We start from the raw sequence: 18,831 nt of genomic DNA, 5'->3' as shown, positions 1-18,831 counted from the left end.
TCATTTGCTATTTATTCGACGACCTCCTCTTGGATAAAAACAGCGCCCCCGGGTGGGATCGAACCACCAACCTTTCGGTTAACAGCCGAACGCGCTAACCGATTGCGCCACGGAGGCTAACATTCCATTACCTTGAAAATATTTGCGCTTTTGATTTCGACGTACGGTATATCGATGAGAAGAAATTATTCATGAAAATACAATGAACACCATATTATTCCTCAGCATGGTTATTTTTCATGAATGTTTTGCGTGATTTACCCCTCTCGTGCGACAAGCAATTTCAATTGTTGTCAAATAAAAGTAGTCGATCCGTGCTGTTGTATTGATGAACGAAATTTCCATAGTCACACTCCCCAACACAAGATTACTAACTTACTCTGAAGATGGTTTCAAATTGTTCATGTAACGTGCGCTTCTTCGTGATGCCTGTTATATAACAGAAGGGTAAATCACCTTCCAAAGTTTTATTAGACATTGAACATATCCACTACTTTTTTTTAATATCATTTTTAAAATCTACACTATCGACAAATAACCCCTGCAATTTCCCACGTTCATGTGCGTTCGTTTTTAGGTAAAAAATCGAGTTTCTAATTTCCGAGCCGAGCGTCACGCAAATCACAGGTGCGCCATGTTGTGACGTCGTCCTTCGGCTTGTTCTGTCGTCTGCACTTCGAGTTGGCTGCATTTAGTGTTAGGAAGTGTCTGTGTTTGCTGGATTGGAAAAGATACGTAACTACTAGAACAGGGAATGGTCGTTTCCACAAAGCAAGCACTAAGTCAGTGCTTTACCACGGTTTTCACGGCTGAGTTAACATTACAAATAAGATTTTTTGTTGCCTTGTGCCGAAACAAGTTTCCATCTTGTGAGTTATAACACCAACCTTAAATGACATGCACGGAAAGACGTCCATTAACTCCGAAACTAGCCAACATGCATTGGATGTGGCATGAAAGACATGACTTTCTTCTTTTTCAAAAATTTCATCCAGGGTGTTCTCATTTCAATTTGGATGCTTACAATCCGATAGTAGGGTAGATTTACATTTTGCTATAAACTTAAATTCGAAACCCAAATCGTGTTGAAATTAATCATGGAAGGAATAGTGTAAATATCGCATGAACTCCACGACTACGACAAAAGTAAGGGTTTGATTCTGTATTCAGATTTACAAGCTGATGATGTGTGATTGTTATGGAGGTAGCAGAGTGGCGCAGTGGAAGCGTGCTGGGCCCATAACCCAGAGGTCCGTGGATCGAAACCATGCTCTGCTAAAACTTTTGCGCTCGTATTCCATTTTTAATTTATTCCAGTGTTCATAATCACATTACGAGACACCAAAAATCCCAAGCAACGCTCACGTGATGATTCGAAATTGGTCCATTATAATTGCTCATAAACCTTAACCTCTCGCCGATTACCAAACGTGAAGATATATTCCAAACTTTGTCATGATGATCACAAGATATACTCAATTGAAGCTTCCACTCGCAGTTTAGTTGATCAATATGAGCTTTATTCCATCTGTCTTTCGCAGATACTTGCGGTATTAATGGCTTTCGCCTCAATTGCTGCTACATGTATCCATCACCTTAGAGAAGTTCAACAGAAATTGGTCAATTGCTATTTATTCGACGACCTCCTCTTGGATAAAAACAGCGCCCCCGGGTGGGATCGAACCACCAACCTTTCGGTTAACAGCCGAACGCGCTAACCGATTGCGCCACGGAGGCTAACATTCCATTACCTTGAAAATATTTGCGCTTTTGATTTCGACATACGGTATATCGATGAGAAGAAATTATTCATGTAAATACAATGAACACCATATTATTCCTCAGCATGGTTATTTTTCATGAATGTTCTGCGTGATTTACCCCTCTCGTGCGACAAGCAATTTCAATGGCTGTCAAATAAAAGTAGGCGATCCGTGCTGTTGTATTGATGAACGAAATTTCCATAGTCACACTCCCCAACAATAGATTACTAACTTACTCTGAAGATGGTTTCAAATTGTTCATGTAACGTGCGCTTCTTCTTGATACCTGTTATATAACAGAAGGGTAAATCAACTTCCAAAGTTTTATTAGACATTGAACACTTCCACTACTTTTTTTTAATATCATTTTTAAAATCTACACCATCGACAAATAACCCCTGCAATTTCCCACGTTCATGTGCGTTCGTTTTTAGGTAAAAAATCGAGTTTCTAATTTCCGAGCCGACCGTCGCGCAAAACACAGGTGCGCCATGTTGTGACGTCGTCCTTCGGCTTGTTCTGTCGTCTGCACTTCGAGTTGGCTGCATTTAGTGTTAGGACGTGTCTGTGTTTGCTGGATTGGAAAAGATACGTAACTACTAAAACAGGGAATGGTCGTTTCCACAAAGCAAGCACTAAGTCAGTGCTTTACCACGGTTTTCACTGCTGAGTTAACATTACAAATAAGATTTTTTGTTGCCTTGTGCCGAAACAAGTTTCCATCTTGTGAGTTACAAGAGCAGAGCAGTCCGAATTTTAAAGCTGGTCAGTGTTGTGGATATCACAGTGGAAGAAAAATACTTCACACGCCTTGTTCAAGAAAAACTTTAAGTTAGGAGTAAATTTTATTCATATAGTGCGACCTCTCACATACGAAATCTAATTTTTGGAATTTTAAAAACTTGAAAGTAAACACCATGTCAAATTTCCCTTGCCACACTTAACTCGCTGCTTCCGCTTCTCTTATCTCAGCTCCATCCAATATCAAATGTGCAAAATATGGAGCTACCGTGAATGCATCTGCACATGTTAGATTGCCGGAATTGGCTTTCGTACATCTCTAGCATGTCATAATCGAAACGTTAATTTAATTTTGAAAATCTCAGAAAATCCTCTTCAATATTCAGCGTTACAAACACGAGGAGCAACGAACGCTTTCGTGCATGGATTTCTAGTGCGCTAAGAGACGACCGATTTCATTGCCGAACGAGAACGTCATAACTGGAATATCCAATCAGAGACGGTTCAGTTTTCGTGACGTACAGCATCAATTTGGCACAACTTCTAAGGCCAATTTCTCGCAAACTATTTTGTACAACGTTAATATAAAATGAATGACTTGCAGTGATACAGTTTAAAATCACATTTTAGGTAAGAGTAGAAATGTTCATTGCTACAGGAATGAATGTTGAAGATCGAGTTGAAAATGACGTGAATAACTGCACTTGCAATATTCTCCATACCTCACAAATGTGATCATGCCCTTAAGAGGACTGAGAAGTTATAACACCAACCTTAAATGACATGCACGGAAAGACGTCCATTAACTCCGAAACTAGCCAACATTCATGGGATGTGGCAATGGGAAGAACGTCACTGCTGAAAGACATGACATTCTTCTTTATCAAAAATTTCATCCAGGGTGTTCTCATTTCAATTTGGATGCTTACAATCCGATAGTAGGGTAGATTTACATTTTGCTATAAGCTTAAATTCGAAACCCAAATCGTGTTGAAATTAATCATGGAAGGAATAGTGTAAATATCGCATGAACTCCACGACTACGACAAAAGTAAGGGTTTGATTCTGTATTCAGATTTACAAGCTGATGATGTGTGATTGTTATGGAGGTAGCAGAGTGGCGCAGTGGAAGCGTGCTGGGCCCATAACCCAGAGGTCCGTGGATCGAAACCATGCTCTGCTAAAACTTTTGCGCTCGTATTCCATTTTTAATTTATTCCAGTGTTCATAATCACATTACGAGACACCAAAAATCCCAAGCAACGCTCACGTGATGATTCGAAATTGGTCCATTATAATTGCTCATAAACCTTAACCTCTCGCCGATTACCAAACGTGAAGATATATTCCAAACTTTGTCATGATGATCACAAGATATACTTAATTGAAGCTTCCACTCGCAGTTTAGTTGATCAATATGAGCTTTATTCCATCTGTCTTTCGCAGATACTTGCGGTATTAATGGCTTTCGCCTCAATTGCTGCTACATGTATCCATCACCTTAGAGAAGTTCAACAGAAATTGGTCAATTGCTATTTATTCGACGACCTCCTCTTGGATAAAAAGAGCGCCCCCGGGTGGGATCGAACCACCAACCTTTCGGTTAACAGCCGAACGCGCTAACCGATTGCGCCACGGAGGCTAACATTCCATTACCTTGAAAATATTTGCGCTTTTGATTTCGACATACGGTATATCGATGAGAAGAAATTATTCATGTAAATACAATGAACACCATATTATTCCTCAGCATGGTTATTTTTCATGAATGTTCTGCGTGATTTACCCCTCTCGTGCGACAAGCAATTTCAATGGCTGTCAAATAAAAGTAGGCGATCCGTGCTGTTGTATTGATGAACGAAATTTCCATAGTCACACTCCCCAACAATAGATTACTAACTTACTCTGAAGATGGTTTCAAATTGTTCATGTAACGTGCGCTTCTTCTTGATACCTGTTATATAACAGAAGGGTAAATCACCTTCCAAAGTTTTATTAGACATTGAACACTTCCACTACTTTTTTTTAATATCATTTTTAAAATCTACACCATCGACAAATAACCCCTGCAATTTCCCACGTTCATGTGCGTTCGCTTTTAGGTAAAAAATCGAGTTTCTAATTTCCGAGCCGACCGTCGCGCAAAACACAGGTGCGCCATGTTGTGACGTCGTCCTTCGGCTTGTTCTGTCGTCTGCACTTCGAGTTGGCTGCATTTAGTGTTAGGACGTGTCTGTGTTTGCTGGATTGGAAAAGATACGTAACTACTAAAACAGGGAATGGTCGTTTCCACAAAGCAAGCACTAAGTCAGTGCTTTACCACGGTTTTCACTGCTGAGTTAACATTACAAATAAGATTTTTTGTTGCCTTGTGCCGAAACAAGTTTCCATCTTGTGAGTTACAAGAGCAGAGCAGTCCGAATTTTAAAGCTGGTCAGTGTTGTGGATATCACAGTGGAAGAAAAATACTTCACACGCCTTGTTCAAGAAAAACTTTAAGTTAGGAGTAAATTTTATTCATATAGTGCGACCTCTCACATACGAAATCTAATTTTTGGAATTTTAAAAACTTGAAAGTAAACACCATGTCAAATTTCCCTTGCCACACTTAACTCGCTGCTTCCGCTTCTCTTATCTCAGCTCCATCCAATATCAAATGTGCAAAATATGGAGCTACCGTGAATGCATCTGCACATGTTAGATTGCCGGAATTGGCTTTCGTACATCTCTAGCATGTCATAATCGAAACGTTAATTTAATTTTGAAAATCTCAGAAAATCCTCTTCAATATTCAGCGTTACAAACACGAGGAGCAACGAACGCTTTCGTGCATGGATTTCTAGTGCGCTAAGAGACGACCGATTTCATTGCCGAACGAGAACGTCATAACTGGAATATCCAATCAGAGACGGTTCAGTTTTCGTGACGTACAGCATCAATTTGGCACAACTTCTAAGGCCAATTTCTCGCAAACTATTTTGTACAACGTTAATATAAAATGAATGACTTGCAGTGATACAGTTTAAAATCACATTTTAGGTAAGAGTAGAAATGTTCATTGCTACAGGAATGAATGTTGAAGATCGAGTTGAAAATGACGTGAATAACTGCACTTGCAATATTCTCCATACCTCACAAATGTGATCATGCCCTTAAGAGGACTGAGAAGTTATAACACCAACCTTAAATGACATGCACGGAAAGACGTCCATTAACTCCGAAACTAGCCAACATTCATGGGATGTGGCAATGGGAAGAACGTCACTGCTGAAAGACATGACATTCTTCTTTATCAAAAATTTCATCCAGGGTGTTCTCATTTCAATTTGGATGCTTACAATCCGATAGTAGGGTAGATTTACATTTTGCTATAAGCTTAAATTCGAAACCCAAATCGTGTTGAAATTAATCATGGAAGGAATAGTGTAAATATCGCATGAACTCCACGACTACGACAAAAGTAAGGGTTTGATTCTGTATTCAGATTTACAAGCTGATGATGTGTGATTGTTATGGAGGTAGCAGAGTGGCGCAGTGGAAGCGTGCTGGGCCCATAACCCAGAGGTCCGTGGATCGAAACCATGCTCTGCTAAAACTTTTGCGCTCGTATTCCATTTTTAATTTATTCCAGTGTTCATAATCACATTACGAGACACCAAAAATCCCAAGCAACGCTCACGTGATGATTCGAAATTGGTCCATTATAATTGCTCATAAACCTTAACCTCTCGCCGATTACCAAACGTGAAGATATATTCCAAACTTTGTCATGATGATCACAAGATATACTCAATTGAAGCTTCCACTCGCAGTTTAGTTGATCAATATGAGCTTTATTCCATCTGTCTTTCGCAGATACTTGCGGTATTAATGGCTTTCGCCTCAATTGCTGCTTCATGTATCCATCACCTTAGAGAAGTTCAACAGAAATTTGTCATTTGCTATTTATTCGACGACCTCCTCTTAGATAAAAACAGCGCCCCCGGGTGGGATCGAACCACCAACCTCTCGGTTAACAGCCGAGCGCGCTAACCGATTGCGCCACGGAGGCTAACATTCCATTACCTTGAAAATATTTGCGCCTTTGATTTCGACGTACGGTATATCGATGAGAAGAAATTATTCATGAAAATACAATGAACACCATATTATTCCTCAGCATGGTTATTTTTCATGAATGTTTTGCGTGATTTACCCCTCTCGTGCGACAAGCAATTTCAATGGCTGTCAAATAAAAGTAGGCGATCCGTGCTGTTGTATTGATGAACGAAATTTCCATAGTCACACTCCCCAACACGAGATTACTAACTTACTCTGAAGATGGTTTCAAATTGTTCATGTAACGTGCGCTTCTTCGTGATGCCTGTTATATAACAGAAGGGTAAATCACCTTCCAAAGTTTTATTAAACATTGAACACTTCCACTAATTTTTTTTAATATCATTTTTAAAATCTACGCCATCGACAAATAACCCCTGCAATTTCCCACGTTCATGTGCGTTCGTTTTTAGGTAAAAAATCGAATTTCTAATTTCCGAGCCGAGCGTCACGCAAAACACAGGTGCGCCATGTTGTGACGTCGTCCTTCGGCTTGTTCTGTCGTCTGCACTTCGAGTTGGCTGCATTTAGTGTTAGGACGTGTCTGTGTTTGCTGGATTGGAAAAGATACGTAACTACTAGAACAGGGAATGGTCGTTTCCACAAAGCAAGCACTAAGTCAGTGCTTTACCACGGTTTTCACTGCTGAGTTAACATTACAAATAAGATTTTTTGTTGCCTTGTGCCGAAACAAGTTTCCATCTTGTGAGTTACAAGAGCAGAGCAGTCCGAATTTTAAAGCTGGTCAGTGTTGTGGATATCACAGTGGAAGAAAAATACTTCACACGCCTTGTTCAAGAAAAGCTTTAAGTTAGGAGTAAATTTTATTCATATAGTGCGACCTCTCACATACGAAATCTAATTTTTGGAATTTTAAAAACTTGAAAGTAAACACCATGTCAAATTTCCCTTGCCACACTTAACTCGCTGCTTCCGCTTCTCTTATCTCAGCTCCATCCAATATCAAATGTGCAAAATATTGAGCTACCGTGAATGCATCTGCACATGTTAGATTGCCGGAATTGGCTTTCGTACATCTCTAGCATGTCATAATCGAAACGTTAATTTAATTTTGAAAATCTCAGAAAATCCTCTTCAATATTCAGCGTTACAAACACGAGGAGCAACGAACGCTTTCGTGCATGGATTTCTAGAGCGCTAAGAGACGACCGATTTCATTGCCGAACGAGAACGTCATAACTGGAATATCCAATCAGAGACGGTTCAGTTTTCGTGACGTACAGCATCAATTTGGCACAACTTCTAAGGCCAATTTCTCGCAAACTATTTTGTACAACGTTAATATAAAATGAATGACTTGCAGTGATACAGTCTAAAATCACATTTTAGGTAAGAGTAGAAATGTTCATTGCTACAGGAATGAATGTTGAAGATCGAGTTGAAAATGACGTGAATAACTGCACTTGCAATATTCTCCATACCTCATAAATGTGATCATGCCCTTAAGAGGACTGAGAAGTTATAACACCAACCTTAAATGACATGCACGGAAAGACGTCCATTAACTCCGAAACTAGCCAACATGCATGGGATGTGGCAATGGGAAGAACGTCACTGCTGAAAGACATGGCTTTCTTCTTTATCAAAAATTTCATCCAGGGTGTTCTCATTTCAATTTGGATGCTTACAATCCGATAGTAGGGTAGATTTAGATTTTGCTATAAGCTTAAATTCGAAACCCAAATCGTGTTGAAATTAATCATGGAAGGAATAGTGTAAATATCGCATGAACTCCACGACTACGACAAAAGTAAGGGTTTGATTCTGTATTCAGATTTACAAGCTGATGATGTGTGATTGTTATGGAGGTAGCAGAGTGGCGCAGTGGAAGCGTGCTGGGCCCATAACCCAGAGGTCCGTGGATCGAAACCATGCTCTGCTAAAACTTTTGCGCTCGTATTCCATTTTTAATTTATTCCAGTGTTCATAATCACATTACGAGACACCAAAAATCCCAAGCAACGCTCACGTGATGATTCTAAATTGGTCCATTATAATTGCTCATAAACCTTAACCTCTCGCCGATTACCAAACGTGAAGATATATTCCAAACTTTGTCATGATGATCACAAGATATACTCAATTGAAGCTTCCACTCGCAGTTTAGTTGATCAATATCAGCTTTATTCCATCTGTCTTTCGCAGATACTTGCGGTATTAATGGCTTTCGCCTCAATTGCTGCTTCATGTATCCATCACCTTAGAGAAGTTCAACAGAAATTGGTCATTTGCTATTTATTCGACGACCTCCTCTTGGATAAAAACAGCGCCCCCGGGTGGGATCGAAACACCAACCTTTCGGTTAACAGCCGAACGCGCTAACCGATTGCGCCACGGAGGCTAACATTCCATTACCTTGAAAATTTATGCGCTTTTGATTTCGACGTACGGTATATCGATGAGAAGAAATTATTCATGTAAATACAATGAACACCATATTATTCCTCAGCATGGTTATTTTTCATGAATGTTCTGCGTGATTTACCCCTCTCGTGCGACAAGCAATTTCAATGGCTGTCAAATAAAAGTAGGCGATCCGTGCTGTTGTATTGATGAACGAAATTTCCATAGTCACACTCCCCAACACGAGATTACTAACTTACTCTGAAGATGGTTTCAAATTGTTCATGTAACGTGCGCTTCTTCTTGATACCTGTTATATAACAGAAGGGTAAATCAACTTCCAAAGTTTTATTAGACATTGAACACTTCCACTACTTTTTTTTAATATCATTTTTAAAATCTACACCATCGACAAATAACCCCTACAATTTCCCACGTTCATGTGCGTTCGTTTTTAGGTAAAAAATCGAGTTTCTAATTTCCGAGCCGACCGTCGCGCAAAACACAGGTGCGCCATGTTGTGACGTCGTCCTTCGGCTTGTTCTGTCGTCTGCACTTCGAGTTGGCTGCATTTAGTGTTAGGACGTGTCTGTGTTTGCTGGATTGGAAAAGATACGTAACTACTAAAACAGGGAATGGTCGTTTCCACAAAGCAAGCACTAAGTCAGTGCTTTACCACGGTTTTCACTGCTGAGTTAACATTACAAATAAGATTTTTTGTTGCCTTGTGCCGAAACAAGTTTCCATCTTGTGAGTTACAAGAGCAGAGCAGTCCGAATTTTAAAGCTGGTCAGTGTTGTGGATATCACAGTGGAAGAAAAATACTTCACACGCCTTGTTCAAGAAAAACTTTAAGTTAGGAGTAAATTTTATTCATATAGTGCGACCTCTCACATAAGAAATCTAATTTTTGGAATTTTAAAAACTTGAAAGTAAACACCATGTCAAATTTCCCTTGCCATACTTAACTCGCTGCTTCCGCTTCTATTATCTCAGCTCCATCCAATATCAATTGTGCAAAATATGGAGCTACCGTGAATGCATCTGCACATGTTAGATTGCCGGAATCGGCTTTCGTACATCTCTAGCATGTCATAATCGAAACGTTAATTTAATATTGAAAATCTCAGAAAATCCTCTTCAATACTCAGCGTTGCAAACACGAGGAGCAACGAACGCTTTCGTGCATGGATTTCTAGAGCGCTAAGAGACGACCGAGTTCATTGCCGAACGAGAACGTCATAACTGGAATATCCAATCAGAGACAGTTCAGTTTTCGTGGCGTACAGCATCAATTTGGCACAACTTCTAAGGCCAATTTCTCGCAAACTATTTTGTACAACGTTAATATAAAATGAATGACTTGCAGTGATACAGTTTAAAATCAGATCTTAGGTAAGAGTCGAAATGTTCATTGCTACAGGAATGAATGTTGAAGATCGAGTTGAAAATGACGTGGATAACTGCACTTGCAATATTCTCCATACCTCACAAATGTGATCAAGCCCTTAAGAGGACTAAAAGTTATAACACCAACCTTAAATGACATGCACGGAAAGACGTCCATTAACTCCGAAACTAGCCAACATGCATTGGATGTGGCATGAAAGACATGACTTTCTTCTTTATCAAAAATTTCATCCAGGGTGTTCTCCTTTCAATTTGGATGCTTACAATCCGATAGTAGGGTAGATTTACATTTTGCTATAAGCTTAAATTCGAAACCCAAATCGTGTTGAAATTAATCATGGAAGGAATAGTGTAAATATCGCATGAACTCCACGACTACGACAAAAGTAAGGGTTTGATTCTGTATTCAGATTTACAAGCTGATGATGTGTGATTGTTATGGAGGTAGCAGAGTGGCGCAGTGGAAGCGTGCTGGGCCCATAACCCAGAGGTCTGTGGATCGAAACCATGCTCTGCTAAAACTTTTGCGCTCGTATTCCATTTTTAATTTATTCCAGTGTTCATAATCACATTACGAGACACCAAAAATCCCAAGCAACGCTCACGTGATGATTCGAAATTGGTCCATTATAATTGCTCATAAACCTTAACCTCTCGCCGATTACCAAACGTGAAGATATATTCCAAACTTTGTCATGATGATCACAAGATATACTCAATTGAAGCTTCCACTCGCAGTTTAGTTGATCAATATGAGCTTTATTCCATCTGTCTTTCGCAGATACTTGCGGTATTAATGGCTTTCGCCTCAATTGCTGCTTCATGTATCCATCACCTTAGAGAAGTTCAACAGAAATTTGTCATTTGCTATTTATTCGACGACCTCCTCTTGGATAAAAACAGCGCCCCCGGGTGGGATCGAACCACCAACCTTTCGGTTAACAGCCGAACGCGCTAACCGATTGCGCCACGCAGGCTAACATTCCATTACCTTGAAAATATTTGCGCTTTTGATTTCGACATACGGTATATCGATGAGAAGAAATTATTCATGTAAATACAATGAACACCATATTATTCCTCAGCATGGTTATTTTTCATGAATGTTCTGCGTGATTTACCCCTCTCGTGCGACAAGCAATTTCAATGGCTGTCAAATAAAAGTAGGCGATCCATGCTGTTGTATTGATGAACGAAATTTCCATAGTCACACTCCCCAACAATAGATTACTAACTTACTCTGAAGATGGTTTCAAATTGTTCATGTAACGTGCGCTTCTTCTTGATACCTGTTATATAACAGAAGGGTAAATCACCTTCCAAAGTTTTATTAGACATTGAACACTTCCACTACTTTTTTTTAATATCATTTTTAAAATCTACACCATCGACAAATAACCCCTGCAATTTCCCACGTTCATGTGCGTTCGTTTTTAGGTAAAAAATCGAGTTTCTAATTTCCGAGCCGACCGTCGCGCAAAACACAGGTGCGCCATGTTGTGACGTCGTCCTTCGGCTTGTTCTGTCGTCTGCACTTCGAGTTGGCTGCATTTAGTGTTAGGACGTGTCTGTGTTTGCTGGATTGGAAAAGATACGTAACTACTAGAACAGGGAATGGTCGTTTCCACAAAGCAAGCACTAAGTAAGTGCTTTACCACGGTTTTCACTGCTGAGTTAACATTACAAATAAGATTTTTTGTTGCCTTGTGCCGAAACAAGTTTCCATCTTGTGAGTTACAAGAGCAGAGCAGTCCGAATTTTAAAGCTGGTCAGTGTTGTGGATATCACAGTGGAAGAAAAATACTTCACACGCCTTGTTCAAGAAAAACTTTAAGTTAGGAGTAAATTTTATTCATATAGTGCGACCTCTCACATACGAAATCTAATTTTTGGAATTTTAAAAACTTGAAAGTAAACACCATGTCAAATTTCCCTTGCCACACTTAACTCGCTGCTTCCGCTTCTCTTATCTCAGCTCCATCCAATATCAAATGTGCAAAATATGGAGCTACCGTGAATGCATCTGCACATGTTAGATTGCCGGAATTGGCTTTCGTACATCTCTAGCATGTCATAATCGAAACGTTAATTTAAATTTGAAAATCTCAGAAAATCCTCTTCAATATTCAGCGTTCCAAACACGAGGAGCAACGAACGCTTTCGTGCATGGATTTCTAGAGCGCTAAGAGACGACCGATTTCATTGCCGAACGAGAACGTCATAACTGGAATATCCAATCAGAGACGGTTCAGTTTTCGTGACGTACAGCATCAATTTGGCACAACTTCTAAGGCCAATTTCTCGCAAACTATTTTGTACAACGTTAATATAAAATGAATGACTTGCAGTGATACAGTTTAAAATCACATTTTAGGTAAGAGTAGAAATGTTCATTGCTACAGGAATGAATGTTGAAGATCGAGTTGAAAATGACGTGAATAACTGCACTTGCAATATTCTCCATACCTCACAAATGTGATCAAGACTAAAAGTTATAACACCAACCTTAAATGACATGCACGGAAAGACGTCCATTAACTCCGAAACTAGCCAACATGCATTGGATGTGGCATGAAAGACATGACTTTCTTCTTTATCAAAAATTTCATCCAGGGTGTTCTCATTTCAATTTGGATGCTTACAATCCGATAGTAGGGTAGATTTACATTTTGCTATAAGCTTAAATTCGAAACCCAAATCGTGTTGAAATTAATCATGGAAGGAATAGTGTAAATATCGCATGAACTCCACGACTACGACAAAAGTAAGGGTTTGATTGTGTATTCAGATTTACAAGCTGATGATGTGTGATTGTTATGGAGGTAGCAGATTGGCGCAGTGGAAGCGTGCTGGGCCCATAACCCAGAGGTCCGTGGATCGAAACCATGCTCTGCTAAAACTTTTGCGCTCGTATTCCATTTTTAATTTATTCCAGTGTTCATAATCACAGTACGAGACACCAAAAATCCCAAGCAACGCTCACGTGATGATTCGAAATTGGTCCATTATAATTGCTCATAAACCTTAACCTCTCGCCGATTACCAAACGTGAAGATATATTCCAAACTTTGTCATGATGATCACAAGATATACTCAATTGAAGCTTCCACTCGCAGTTTAGTTTATCAATATGAGCTTTATTCCATCTGTCTTTCGCAGATTCTTGCGGTATTAATGGCTTTCGCCTCAATTGCTGCTTCACGTATCCATCACCTTAGAGAAGTTCAACAGAAATTTGTCATTTGCTATTTATTCGACGACCTCCTCTTAGATAAAAACAGCGCCCCCGGGTGGGATCGAACCACCAACCTTTCGGTTAACAGCCGAACGCGCTAACCGATTGCGCCACGGAGGCTAACATTCCATTACCTTGAAAATATTTGCGCTTTTGATTTCGACGTACGGTATATCGATGAGAAGAAATTATTCATGAAAATACAATGAACACCATATTATTCCTCAGCATGGTTATTTTTCATGAATGTTCTGCGTGATTTACCCCTCTCGTGCGACAAGCAATTTCAATGGCTGTCAAATAAAAGTAGGCGATCCGTGCTGTTGTATTGATGAACGAAATTTCCATAGTCACACTCCCCAACACGAGATTACTAACTTACTCTGAAGATGGTTTCAAATTGTTCATGTAACGTGCGCTTCTTCTTGATACCTGTTATATAACAGAAGGGTAAATCACCTTCCAAAGTTTTATTAGACATTGAACACTTCCACTACTTTTTTTTAATATCATTTTTAAAATCTACACCATCGACAAATAACCCCTGCAATTTCCCACGTTCATGTGCGTTCGTTTTTAGGTAAAAAATCGAGTTTCTAATTTCCGAGCCGACCGTCGCGCAAAACACAGGTGCGCCATGTTGTGACGTCGTCCTTCGGCTTGTTCTGTCGTCTGCACTTCGAGTTGGCTGCATTTAGTGTTAGGACGTGTCTGTGTTTGCTAGATTGGAAAAGATACGTAACTACTAGAACAGGGAATGGTCGTTTCCACAAAGCAAGCACTAAGTAAGTGCTTTACCACGGTTTTCACTGCTGAGTTAACATTACAAATAAGATTTTTTGTTGCCTTGTGCCGAAACAAGTTTCCATCTTGTGAGTTACAAGAGCAGAGCAGTCCGAATTTTAAAGCTGGTCAGTGTTGTGGATATCACAGTGGAAGAAAAATACTTCACACGCCTTGTTCAAGAAAAACTTTAAGTTAGGAGTAAATTTTAATCATATAGTGCGACCTCTCACATAAGAAATCTAATTTTTGGAATTTTAAAAACTTGAAAGTAAACACCATGTCAAATTTCCCTTGCCATACTTAACTCGCTGCTTCCGCTTCTATTATCTCAGCTCCATCCAATATCAATTGTGCAAAATATGGAGCTACCGTGAATGCATCTGCACATGTTAGATTGCCGGAATCGGCTTTCGTACATCTCTAGCATGTCATAATCGAAACGTTAATTTAATTTTGAAAATCTCAGAAAATCCTCTTCAATACTCAGCGTTGCAAACACGAGGAGCAAAGAACGCTTTCGTGCATGGATTTCTAGAGCGCTAAGAGACGACCGATTTCATTGCCGAACGAGAACGTCATAACTGGAATATCCAATCAGAGACGGTTCAGTTTTCGTGGCGTACAGCATCAATTTGGCACAACTTCTAAGGCCAATTTCTCGCAAACTATTTTGTACAACGTTAATATAAAATGAATGACTTGCAGTGATACAGTTTAAAATCAGATCTTAGGTAAGAGTCGAAATGTTCATTGCTACAGGAATGAATGTTGAAGATCGAGTTGAAAATGACGTGGATAACTGCACTTGCAATATTCTCCATACCTCACAAATGTGATCAAGCCCTTAAGAGGACTAAAAGTTATAACACCAACCTTAAATGACATGCACGGAAAGACGTCCATTAACTCCGAAACTAGCCAACATGCTTTGGATGTGGCATGAAAGACATGACTTTCTTCTTTATCAAAAATTTCATCCAGGGTGTTCTCATTTCAATTTGGATGCTTACAATCCAATAGTAGGGTAGATTTACATTTTGCTATAAACTTAAATTCGAAACCCAAATCGTGTTGAAATTAATCATGGAAGGAATAGTGTAAATATCGCATGAACTCCACGACTACGACAAAAGTAAGAGTTTGATTGTGTATTCAGATTTACAAGCTGATGATGTGTGATTGTTATGGAAGTAGCAGAGTGGCGCAGTGGAAGCGTGCTGGGCCCATAACCCAGAGGTCCGTGGATCGAAACCATGCTCTGCTAAAACTTTTGCGCTCGTATTCCTTTTTTAATTTATTCCAGTGTTCATAATCACAGTACGAGACACCAAAAATCCCAAGCAACGCTCACGTGATGATTCGAAATTGGTCCACTATAATTGCTCATAAACCTTAACCTCTCGCCGATTACCAAACGTGAAGATATATTCCAAACTTTGTCATGATGATCACAAGATATACTCAATTGAAGCTTCCACTCGCAGTTTAGTTGATCAATATCAGCTTTATTCCATCTGTCTTTCGCAGATACTTGCGGTATTAATGGCTTTCGCCTCAATTGCTGCTTCATGTATCCATCACCTTAGAGAAGTTCAACAGAAATTGGTCATTTGCTATTTATTCGACGACCTCCTCTTGGATAAAAACAGCGCCCCCGGGTGGGATCGAACCACCAACCTTTCGGTTAACAGCCGAACGCGCTAACCGATTGCGCCACGGAGGCTAACATTCCATTACCTTGAAAATATTTGCGCTTTTGATTTCGACGTACGGTATATCGATGAGAAGAAATTATTCATGAAAATACAATGAACACCATATTATTCCTCAGCATGGTTATTTTTCATGAATGTTTTGCGTGATTTACCCCTCTCGTGCGACAAGCAATTTCAATTGTTGTCAAATAAAAGTAGTCGATCCGTGCTGTTGTATTGATGAACGAAATTTCCATAGTCACACTCCCCAACACAAGATTACTAACTTACTCTGAAGATGGTTTCAAATTGTTCATGTAACGTGCGCTTCTTCGTGATGCCTGTTATATAACAGAAGGGTAAATCACCTTCCAAAGTTTTATTAGACATTGAACATATCCACTACTTTTTTTTAATATCATTTTTAAAATCTACACTATCGACAAATAACCCCTGCAATTTCCCACGTTCATGTGCGTTCGTTTTTAGGTAAAAAATCGAGTTTCTAATTTCCGAGCCGAGCGTCACGCAAATCACAGGTGCGCCATGTTGTGACGTCGTCCTTCGGCTTGTTCTGTCGTCTGCACTTCGAGTTGGCTGCATTTAGTGTTAGGAAGTGTCTGTGTTTGCTGGATTGGAAAAGATACGTAACTACTAGAACAGGGAATGGTCGTTTCCACAAAGCAAGCACTAAGTCAGTGCTTTACCACGGTTTTCACGGCTGAGTTAACATTACAAATAAGATTTTTTGTTGCCTTGTGCCGAAACAAGTTTCCATCTTGTGAGTTATAACACCAACCTTAAATGACATGCACGGAAAGACGTCCATTAACTCCGAAACTAGCCAACATGCATTGGATGTGGCATGAAAGACATGACTTTCTTCTTTTTCAAAAATTTCATCCAGGGTGTTCTCATTTCAATTTGGATGCTTACAATCCGATAGTAGGGTAGATTTACATTTTGCTATAAACTTAAATTCGAAACCCAAATCGTGTTGAAATTAATCATGGAAGGAATAGTGTAAATATCGCATGAACTCCACGACTACGACAAAAGTAAGGGTTTGATTCTGTATTCAGATTTACAAGCTGATGATGTGTGATTGTTATGGAGGTAGCAGAGTGGCGCAGTGGAAGCGTGCTGGGCCCATAACCCAGAGGTCCGTGGATCGAAACCATGCTCTGCTAAAACTTTTGCGCTCGTATTCCATTTTTAATTTATTCCAGTGTTCATAATCACATTACGAGACACCAAAAATCCCAAGCAACGCTCACGTGATGATTCGAAATTGGTCCATTATAATTGCTCATAAACCTTAACCTCTCGCCGATTACCAAACGTGAAGATATATTCCAAACTTTGTCATGATGATCACAAGATATACTCAATTGAAGCTTCCACTCGCAGTTTAGTTGATCAATATGAGCTTTATTCCATCTGTCTTTCGCAGATACTTGCGGTATTAATGGCTTTCGCCTCAATTGCTGCTTCATGTATCCATCACCTTAGAGAAGTTCAACAGAAATTGGTCAATTGCTATTTATTCGACGACCTCCTCTTGGATAAAAACAGCGCCCCCGGGTGGGATCGAACCACCAACCTTTCGGTTAACAGCCGAACGCGCTAACCGATTGCGCCACGGAGGCTAACATTCCATTACCTTGAAAATATTTGCGCTTTTGATTTCGACATACGGTATATCGATGAGAAGAAATTATTCATGTAAATACAATGAACACCATATTATTCCTCAGCATGGTTATTTTTCATGAATGTTCTGCGTGATTTACCCCTCTCGTGCGACAAGCAATTTCAATGGCTGTCAAATAAAAGTAGGCGATCCGTGCTGTTGTATTGATGAACGATATTTCCACAGTCACACTCCCCAACACTAGATTACTAACTTACTTTGAAGATGGTTTCAAATTATTCATGTAACGTGCGCTTCTACTTGATGCCTGTTATATAACAGAAGGGTAAATCACCTTCCAAAGTTTTATTAGACATTGAACACTTCCACTACTTTTTTTAATATCATTTTTAAAACCTACACCATCGACAAATAACCACTGCAATTTCCCACGTTCATGTGCGTTCGTTTTTAGGTAAAAAGTCGAGTTTCTAATTTCCGAGCCGAGCGTCACGCAAAACACAGGTGCGCCATGTTGTGACGTCGTCCTTCGGCTTGTTCTGTCGTCTGCACTTCGAGTTGGCTGCATTTAGTGTTAGGACGTGTCTGTGTTTGCTGGATTGGAAAAGATACGTAACTACTAGAACAGGGAATGATCGTTTCCACTAAGCAAGCACTAAATCAGTGCTTTACAACGGTTTTCACTGCTGAGTTAACATTACAAATAAGATTTTTTGTTGCCTTGTGCCGAAACAAGTTTCCATCTTGTGAGTTACAAGAGCAGAGCAGTCCGAATTTTAAAGCTGGTCAGTGTTGTGGATATCACAGTGGAAAAATAGACTTCACCATTATGCATAAACACGAGATCCAGATGCTCCAATATGATATTTCTCAATGTACTCACGAATTAAAATAAAACAACAAAAAAACAGACGACTTGTTTGTGTGCGATTTACATGGCGAGGCCACAAGAATGCCATGCTACAAGAACAATGAAATTGGTCTTTGAAAGCTATGTAAAAGTACGAGTTACTAAAAATACTCTTCTATTTGATTTCATTGTAGTGCATTACCATGGACCTAGCCAGAAATTTTTGTACGGAGGAA

At 39.6% G+C, this 18,831-nt stretch overlaps 9 non-coding genes across 9 annotated transcripts; all 9 read right to left on the bottom strand.

Annotated features, from left to right (window-relative positions):
* Positions 1 to 43: 43 nt before the first annotated feature.
* On the bottom strand, positions 44 to 117 carry TRNAN-GUU (transfer RNA asparagine (anticodon GUU)). Its single transcript has one exon. It is a non-coding gene; the product is annotated as a tRNA-Asn (tRNA).
* A 1,546-nt stretch (positions 118 to 1,663) lies between these two features.
* TRNAN-GUU (transfer RNA asparagine (anticodon GUU)) lies at positions 1,664 to 1,737 on the bottom strand. The gene has a single exon. It is a non-coding gene; the product is annotated as a tRNA-Asn (tRNA).
* Positions 1,738 to 4,072: 2,335 nt separating this feature from the next.
* On the bottom strand, positions 4,073 to 4,146 carry TRNAN-GUU (transfer RNA asparagine (anticodon GUU)). Its single transcript has one exon. It is a non-coding gene; the product is annotated as a tRNA-Asn (tRNA).
* A 2,335-nt stretch (positions 4,147 to 6,481) lies between these two features.
* On the bottom strand, positions 6,482 to 6,555 carry TRNAN-GUU (transfer RNA asparagine (anticodon GUU)). The gene has a single exon. It is a non-coding gene; the product is annotated as a tRNA-Asn (tRNA).
* Positions 6,556 to 8,890: 2,335 nt separating this feature from the next.
* TRNAN-GUU (transfer RNA asparagine (anticodon GUU)) lies at positions 8,891 to 8,964 on the bottom strand. The gene has a single exon. It is a non-coding gene; the product is annotated as a tRNA-Asn (tRNA).
* Positions 8,965 to 11,279: 2,315 nt separating this feature from the next.
* On the bottom strand, positions 11,280 to 11,353 carry TRNAN-GUU (transfer RNA asparagine (anticodon GUU)). The gene has a single exon. It is a non-coding gene; the product is annotated as a tRNA-Asn (tRNA).
* A 2,304-nt stretch (positions 11,354 to 13,657) lies between these two features.
* Positions 13,658 to 13,731, bottom strand: TRNAN-GUU (transfer RNA asparagine (anticodon GUU)). Its single transcript has one exon. It is a non-coding gene; the product is annotated as a tRNA-Asn (tRNA).
* Positions 13,732 to 16,046: 2,315 nt separating this feature from the next.
* TRNAN-GUU (transfer RNA asparagine (anticodon GUU)) lies at positions 16,047 to 16,120 on the bottom strand. Its single transcript has one exon. It is a non-coding gene; the product is annotated as a tRNA-Asn (tRNA).
* Positions 16,121 to 17,666: 1,546 nt separating this feature from the next.
* On the bottom strand, positions 17,667 to 17,740 carry TRNAN-GUU (transfer RNA asparagine (anticodon GUU)). The gene has a single exon. It is a non-coding gene; the product is annotated as a tRNA-Asn (tRNA).
* Between the last annotated feature and the right edge of the window lie 1,091 nt (positions 17,741 to 18,831).

Source organism: Lepisma saccharinum, chromosome 16 (genome assembly GCF_977018435.1).
Source record: "Lepisma saccharinum chromosome 16, izLepSacc3.1, whole genome shotgun sequence".
In the NCBI taxonomy this organism is placed as follows: Eukaryota; Metazoa; Arthropoda; class Insecta; order Zygentoma; family Lepismatidae; genus Lepisma; species Lepisma saccharinum.
This window is presented reverse-complemented; position numbering and strand designations above follow the sequence as displayed.